This window comes from Octodon degus, unplaced genomic scaffold, assembly GCF_000260255.1.
Source record: "Octodon degus isolate 3935 unplaced genomic scaffold, OctDeg1.0 scaffold00119, whole genome shotgun sequence".
NCBI classification, from domain to species: Eukaryota; Metazoa; Chordata; class Mammalia; order Rodentia; family Octodontidae; genus Octodon; species Octodon degus.
Genome location: NW_004524695.1, coordinates 142,428 through 147,811, shown reverse-complemented (window position 1 = coordinate 147,811; position 5,384 = coordinate 142,428). Strand labels below are relative to the sequence as shown.

General features: G+C 40.6%; 1 pseudogene; it reads left to right on the top strand.

Moving 5' to 3' along the window:
• Window positions 1-1,490: 1,490 nt before the first annotated feature.
• On the top strand, window positions 1,491-3,071 carry LOC101569916 (annotated as a pseudogene).
• Window positions 3,072-5,384: the final 2,313 nt, after the last annotated feature.

Here is a 5,384-nt window from a genome sequence, read left to right as displayed (position 1 = left end):
CAGCTGAAGGGTCTCACCCCAGGCCTGTATGCCAGGCTTGAGCTGAGTCTGGATGGGACTAGATGGAGTGGGGGAGAGAGGCAGCTCTCCCACACACTCACTGAGCCTGGACTAGGACTGGATCTGGGGGTTCCTGATATGCAGCAGAAATTCCTACTCTGCGGGTGGGGTGGGGAAGGTGCTGCGGAGTGGTGGGGGGCATTGCAAGGGGGTAGAAGAGGGTCTCACCTGCGCTGCAAAGAAACTCTTTTTAAATGTTCATCTAACTTTTATCTTGTACTGGGGATCAAATCCTAAGCTTCACATATCCGAGCAAAATGTGCTATCGCTGGGCTATAATCCCAACTTCTTATTTTTTTTTCTTATTATTCAGAGTAATACACTCATGAAACTATATTATTTCTCCACAATATAATGGTTAATGAAAGGAGAAAAAAAAAGAGGGGGTGTAAATGAAATACTATTCAGTCATGAACTGATAATTGCTACAAAGATGATGAGTACGTGGAAGCTTATTTTACGTTCCCTCCCAGTTCTGTACCTGTCTAAAGCTTTCAGTAATAACAAGTCTGTCTTAGTTACTTTTTACTCATTGCTGGGACAAATACTCGACACTCAAAATGAAGGAAGGAAAGGTTTATTTAGCTCACAGTTACTGGAGGTTTCAGTCCAAACTCAGCTGGCTCCAAGGCAGAGTGGCACATAGCAGAAGGCAACCTTTCATGGTGGTGGCAAAGAGCGAGGGAGGGGTAGCAGCAACTCAAACAGCTGGCTTCTCTTCCCACCTTACATTGTAATGCAAATTACCTGCCCAAGGGCAGGTGCAGCAACCACACCCACAGTAATCAATCACAAACTCCAGAAGCCACCCCAAGACTGCATGAGGCTTTGGAGGGACACCTAGACACAAACCATAACAAAGTCTAAGATCTCTCTCCCAACCCCCCCTTCTTTTGGAACTGGGAATTTAAGGCCCTTGCACTTGCCGGGGAAGTGCTTGTTCCACTGAGCCATCTCCCCAGTCTCCCGGTCTCTCTCTCTCTCTCTCTCTCTCTCTCTCTCTCTCTCTCTCTCTCTCTCCTCTTATTGAGTAAACTATGATACTATGTCCACACAAGGGAGCACTATGCATCTGTCAAATGAAAATAAAATATTTGTACCTTCTATGTCAGAGTAATTCTAATAATATAATACTGAAGCTGGGTGTGGTGGTGTAACCTGTAGTTTCAAGAGTCAGGGAGACTGGGGAGATAATTCAGTGGCCTAAGAGCCTTCTTGGCAAGCACAGGGTCCTGAATTAAATCCCTGGTACCCCCCCAAACAAAAAGACAATCAAAAACTACAGAAGCTCAACTTTGAATCTTCTCTGGGCAACTTAATATAGATCTTGTTTCAAAATTTATAAAAATAATAAGATGTAAAATATAAAATAAATCCCCTGGGGTGATTCCGTCCTGTGCATCTGTTCTGTGGAGCAGTAGTCATTCACTTCTGTCCACGTTCTCTCCCACCTAAGTGCGCGCCACCACTCCATGGAAGATTCGATGGATATGGACATGAGCCCCCTGAGGCCCCAGAATTATCTCTTCGGTTGTGAACTAAAGGCCGACAAAGATTACCACTTTAAGGTGGATAACGATGAAAATGAGCACCAGTTGTCATTAAGAACTGTCAGTTTAGGGGCTGGTGCAAAGGATGAATTGCACATTGTTGAGTCAGAGGCTATGAATTATGAAGGCAGTCCAAGTAAAGTAACACTGGCAATTTTGAAAATGTCTGTACAGCTGACGGTTTTGTAATGAGTCAGCTCACGTTTTAGATTATAAATGTAAATCTTGTGCTTTCTGTTGTAAATGTATACTCACCACTGTTCTAAGTTGTTTAGTAACTAGTGGCTGTTTCTTGCTCTTTGCTAAGATAAAATTCCTGTAACCCTCACCAATTCCTGTTACCAAAGTTAGCTTACAGAGATGACTTCAAAAGAAAATTAGATGGGCTTTAACTTCTTGTAACCCGGGCTATGCAAGGCTGCCTGCAGGTACTCAGGTGCAAATTAACCAGAAACTGAAACAAAAGCCCCAAAAATGTAGTTTGAGTTGTGGTGCCAATCACTCTAAAAAGCATTATTTGTGTCAGACAATGAATTTGTTTACCAAACTAAATGTTGTCATTCAATGAATTTGCTTATCAAACTCAATGTGGTTCCAGGGTATAAAACCCCTTCCTGCTTCCTGGGCCGCTGCCTTTCTGTCCTCTCCTGCGTGAGAGCAGACTGGGGGGCCCTGAGCTCAGTAATAAATGGCTTTCCAAATTCCAACCTGGCTGATCTGGTTCCTATTCTGAGTGACCCATAACAGGTTTACCTTGGGGGCTTTGAAATTACACCACCTGTTGTCTTAAGGTTGAAGTGTGGTTCAGGGCCTGTGCATATTAGCGGACAGCATTTAGTAGCTGTGGAAGAAGATGCAGAGTCGGAAGAGGAAGAGGAAGAAGATGTAAAACTCCCAAGTATATCTGGAAAGTATCTGCCCCTGGAGGTGGCAGCAAGATTCCACAGAAGAAAGTAAAACTCACTGCTGATGAGGACGATGAGGACGATGATGATGATGATGATGATAATGATGATGATGATGATGATGAAGAAACTGAAGAGAAAGCTCCAGTAAAGAAATCAATATGAGATACTCCAGCCAAAAATGTACAAAAATCAAACCAGAATGGAAAAGACTCAAAACCATCAACGCCAAGATCGAAAGGGCAGGAATCCTTCAAGAAACAGGAAAAGAGTTCTAAAGCACTGAAAAGACCTAGTTCTGTAGAAGACATTAAAGCAAAAATGCAAGCAAGTATAGAAAAAGGTGTTTCTCTTCCCAAAGTGGAAGCCAAATTCATCAATTATGTGAAGAATTGTTTCCGGATGACTGACCAGGAGGCTATTCAAGATCTCTGGCAGTGGAGGAAGTCTCTTTAAGAAAACAGTTTAAACAGTTTGTTAAAGTTTTCCGTCGTCTTTCATTTCTGTAACAGTTGCTATCTGGCTATCCTTTTTATAATGCAAAGTGAGAACTTTCCCTACCTGTTTGATAAATGTTGTCCAGGTCCCATTGCCAAGAATGTGTTGTCTGAAATGCCTGTTCAGTTTTTAAAGATGTAACTCCACCCTTTACTTGGTTTTAAGTATGTATGGAATGTTATGATAAGACTTAGTAGTAGTGGTGGCCAGACATGGAGATGGGAGGGAGACAAATATACATGTGAAATAAACTCAGTATTTTAATAAAGTAACACTGTTTCTACTTAAAAAAAATAAAATATAAAATAAAATGTGCTAGGGATATAGTTCAGTAGTAGAGCATACCTAGGTTCAGTCCCTAAGGCTTTACTTTTTTTAGTACTGAGAATCAAATTCAGGACCTTGTGAATGCCAGGCAAGCACTGTGCCACTGAGCTATATCCTTGGCCCTTAGGGCTTCAAAGAAAAGAATATAATGTTCATGCAAGGTATAAACAGTGTACACAGTGTTGTGGTTTGTGTTTAGTTGTCCCCCCAAAAGCCTCATGCAGTCATTAGATAGGGACTTCTACAGTTTGAGATTAACTCATGATTCATAGGGATTATGGGTCTTAGTACTGCTGGGATTGTGGGTGTGAGTACTTCCCCCAGTCTGGGGTGGACAGCATGAATGCAATTTAAGAGACAGACTTCCTCTCTGTCGCCACTGTTGCTTCTGCTCCTCCCTTGGCTCATCTTGGTCTTTGCCGAGGGCATGAACTGCTGCCCTCTGCTCTGTGCCGCTCTGCCTTGGAGCCAGTCAAGTAAGGACTGAAATATCCAGTATCTGTGAGCTAAGTAAACCTTGCCTTTCTTCATTTGGGGTGTTGGGTATTTGTGGCAGCAACAAGAGAAGAGTAACGGAGACACGCAGTATAACATCCCTGATGTAAGAAAGGTCAAAAAATCTTTGATGAAGTTTGCAATTGAATCTAGAAACTTGTGCCATGCTAAGCAAGCACTTTAATGCTGCGTTATAACCCTAGCTCCAGAAAAGAAAATTCTACACATGTGTTTGCATGCAGAAAATAAAAAAACAAAAGACTAACAAAAACTAATAAATATTGTTATATATAGTGTAGGGCAGAAGCGTAAGAGGGAACAGAGATAAAAGTTATGTATATTTCAGTATAATTTATTTTATAGTTTGGACTTGTATAAATCTTTTATGAAATTAAAAATGAAAATTAAATTAAAATGAATTTCTGCCTATTTTAGACTAAGTAGTATCAGAACAATTTTCACAGTTAGAAGAATTAAGTTATGTAACATGCAAGCAAAACTTTTTGAAGTCATCACAAAGATTCCACAATGACCTGAGAGGAGGCCCTCCCACAGAAGGCTTTTAAAGTGGCTGGCCATTTTATAATGATTTTCCTTTCCAGGAATTTACTGATTCATAAATGACACAGTATGTAATACCTGCAAAGCTGAGGCATGAGGCATGGGAAATGGACAGAATTCAGAGCCCTCAGAATACTCCAGATTCAAAAAAAAAAAAAAAAAAAAAAAGAATACTCCAGATTCTAGCTCTACTTCTGGAAAGACTATACCTATGAGTAGTTATTAATCAGAAATAACACACAAATCCTGTAGCCCAATTACTAGTGCAGTCCTTCCCAACTGAAGTTTTTTGAGCCTGACCTTTTGTTGTCTTGATTTTTTCATCATTCTCTTCCTTGGAGCTCTGACTAGAATTATGCATCAACTCTTGCCCATAATGTTCTAAAGCTTCCAGCTCAATTCTTCGAACTTTTCCAAACTGTAAGGTGACCAAGTTCCAAAACATTCTACATCATGGCCAGAGAGATAACTCAGCAGACTAAGCACATGTTTATGTAAGTTCAGGGACTGGGAACCCAGCACCACATGCCCCAGTAGCCCCGCCCATGAGCGTGCCATGCCAACCACTGAAATCGGGCTTGGTGGTGCAGGCCTGTAATCCCAGCGCTAGGGAAGCTAAAAACAGGAGGATCACTATGAGTCCGAGCTGTGTAGCAAGACCCTGTACCAAACACATTAAAAAAAAAAAAAAGATTTGTAAATTACATTATCAGATATAGTCACAAATCTGTCTTAATTAAAGCTAATCCAAAAAGAGATGCCCAGAGGAGGTATAACTGGGTCAAATGGAATTTTTATTTTTAATTTTTTGACAAATCACTATACTGATTTCCATAGTGATTATAGTAGTATACCTTCTTAATACTACAATCAGTAATAGAAGGGTTTTCCCAAAAACTGGACAACTGGACAACATTGGTATTTTTTGTGTTCTTTATTATTTAAATTTTTTTTTCATTTTTAAAAGAGTGCAAAATAGTATTAAAAC